The sequence below is a fragment of the Rattus rattus genome, chromosome 3, assembly GCF_011064425.1.
Source record: "Rattus rattus isolate New Zealand chromosome 3, Rrattus_CSIRO_v1, whole genome shotgun sequence".
Lineage (NCBI taxonomy): Eukaryota > Metazoa > Chordata > Mammalia > Rodentia > Muridae > Rattus > Rattus rattus.
This window is the reverse complement of record NC_046156.1, coordinates 221,235,359-221,238,411: the sequence shown is the minus strand read 5'-3', so window position 1 is coordinate 221,238,411 and position 3,053 is coordinate 221,235,359. Positions and strand designations below refer to the sequence as shown.

The 3,053-nt window shown below is 46.1% G+C and overlaps 1 non-coding gene across 1 annotated transcript; it reads right to left on the bottom strand.

The window, feature by feature from the left end:
- Positions 1-2,921: 2,921 nt before the first annotated feature.
- On the bottom strand, positions 2,922-3,053 carry LOC116897546. The gene has a single exon (XR_004387560.1). It is a non-coding gene; the product is annotated as a small nucleolar RNA SNORA17 (small nucleolar RNA).

The window sequence follows — 3,053 nt, the reverse complement described above, 5'->3', positions numbered from 1 at the left end:
CTGTGCTTTTCAGCTCACTAAGATCATAGTGGTTTTGATCATTGTTAGCATTTATTGACTGCACACACACTGAATACCAGGCACTGTTGATCTATGTAGTGGTGAAATAGTTAATCCTCTCTGAGCTCCCGTCATCTCTGCACCTGCCCAAGAGCTTTGGGTTCACAAATGAAAGACACTCACACACAACCTTTTTTTTAAATAGCCTTGACTAGCTTAATGATTGGTTACTTCTAAAACTCCCCATGGCTATTACACATTCACCTCCGGTATTTCAAAATTAATATTTGCTAAATCTGTATTTTATCTCTGCTATCTCAGACCCAATCAGGGGAGTGGCCCCGAGGGCCACTTTCCCTCTGCTTCCCCATCATGGTGATTCTGCTCCTTTTCTACTCTGTGTTTCTTGCCTGGGAATCCTAAAAGTCCCACCTCTGTCCCACTGCCCAGCCATTGGTTGATGGCTCTTTATTGATCAATCAAAAACCAATTGAGAACAGGGACCCTTGGTGTCTGGACATATAGATTACCATGTGATTTTGAGAGTTGGATTAAGACAAAGTATTAGATCCAATCCTTAACAAGCTAATATTACAAAATTTACCTAATTGATGTTTATTTGCTACTCATGGAATGATGTTGATTGCCTGTTTCAAGGTGATAGATCCTTTCAGGAAATATTTAACTACTCAAAAATATTTATTGAGGGGCTGAAAAAATGGATCAGCAGTTAAGAACACCTGCTCTTCTCCAAGAGGACCCATGTTCAGTTCCCGACATACACATGTAGCTCACAACCATCTGTTAAGTACAGTTCCAGGAAATCCATGGTTTTCTTAGGGTGCTATAACAGACACCATGACCAAGAAAAATCTTATCGGCACAACATTTAATTGGGACTGGCTTACAGGTTCAGAGTTTCAGTCCATTATCATCAAGGTATGCTGCAGGAAGAGCTGAGAGTTCTACATCTTCATCCGAAGTCTACTAGCAGAATACTGGCTTCCAGGCAGCTACAATGAGGGTCTTAAAGCCCACACCCACAGAATCACACCTACTCTAAAAGGGTCATACCTATTCCAACAGGGCCATAGCTTCTAATAGTGTCACTCCCCAGACCAAGCATAATCAAACCATCACAATTTTACTGACCAGTAAAGACAAATACTTGACTATAAAGTCTTACAAAAAACAAGTCTGAGTTTAAAGCATATTTGTAACATTAAGTTTTCTAAGGCTAATATAAATATACTTTAAAAAGCTTTTTACTTTTTCTTTATGAATTACTTTTTCTTTATGAATTTCACGTGATGCACCCCAATCGCACTCATCTCCTCCTCCCCATACCTGAGATCCACCCTTATAACACCCTCCCCAACAGAGAAAGAAAATAAATCTCATTGTGGAAACTGTAGTGTGTCACAGTGTGACCCATAGTATACCCTTTTGTCTGCACTTCTTTGCTTGCACATGTTCGTTGACTTGGTCTGATACAGGCCTCTGACTTCTACTACACTATCACTACTGGAACCTTATTTGAACTCCTCTGGGATATCCTATTGTTGCCCTGTGTCATGGAGATCCTGAAGCTTTAGCTCTATAGGACTTGCCCCTTCATGCACTCTAGCAGTTCATAGATGAGGTATATTTTGGGGTAGGCCAATTCAAAGCCCTGTTCTGACTGACCCACTACCAGCAAGGGGCAAAGCCAGTCTCCTGCTCTCATGCCCATGGGACTGGCTCATGTGCACCCATGGAGTCAAAGATAGTTCTACTGTGCTGCCCAGATAAAGTACAGGACCCAGTCTCCAGAGTGCTATGGCAGGTGAGAAGTTGGGAAGGCTCTCCCACTCTCATAACCCTGGGGTGGCTCATCCATTCACCTGCACCACCTGTGTCCAGGACCAGCTTTAGAGTTCTACCCAGGCAAGGTGCAGGGCCCACTCTCCCAAGTGTTGTAGTAGGTAAGGCAGAGGACCAGCTCTCCTGCTTTCATGACCCCAGGACCAGGTCTGCTACCTTCTGCAGATGTCAAGAGGCAAGGAGGGGTGAGGGCATCTGTCCCTCATCCATGCCACCCCATGGGAAATGAGTGGCAGGGGCAGCTTGCCCACATTCATACTCTTAGGGCAGGCTCACCCACAACTCTCATACCAGGGCCAGCTCCTGGGCTATGTGTGCCAACTCTCTCAGGTACTACAGCTTGCTAGGGGTGGGCCAGCACTTCTGCTCTCACACTCCAGGGCCAGCTCTCATGATGCCCAGGTGAGGGGTAGAGCCAGATCTGCACAGCCCTCAGACATCAATATATTCCTGGGCCAGGGACATCTTCCTGACTTTTAGTGGTAACAGATTCCTGCTGATGCAGGGGTACAGACCCAGACATAGCCCTCAATGACAGCATAGCCCAGGAACATTATCAGCTATTCACAACAGGTTTTTCTCTACCCTCAAATCTCCAGCTCTGCCTTCTTCATTGTGCTCACATCCTTCTGTTTCTCTTTCTCTTCCACTTTCCACCACTTACCTCCTCCTATTAGTGGAGCCTGGGATCTCTGGCATTCTAGGGTCATCACAGGAATGGCCTAAGGAGTATGGTGCCCCACCTCTGCATTATGCCCCTTGGCAGGGGTTATCTGAGGCATAGTCTGCCTCTCTAGACTTTTGCAGTGCTGGACTGGTGGTCATCCTAGGCTAGCTCACTGCCCTTGCCCCATGGCATGGGACTGGTGATTATCCCAGGCTAGCTCCCTTCTCTTACCCCATGGCATGGGACTGGTAGTTGTTTGGGGCTCATTACCATCTAGGGGTTGTAGTTCTAGCCTAAGTTCTTCTAGTCTCAGCTTGATTTCTGTCCTGGGAGCCCATCTGGGCCTGCACAGCATCAGACTGGTGGTCATCTCCAGCTCTCTTTTACAGGGAATGTTAGGCAACTAATCATTCAGATGTTCACATGTGAAAACACTGAGTATAGACATAGCCCCTCTGCTCTCTGCTACCTACAGACACATATGTGACACAGCAGCCACTCCTATAACATCTCTAGGGGCATG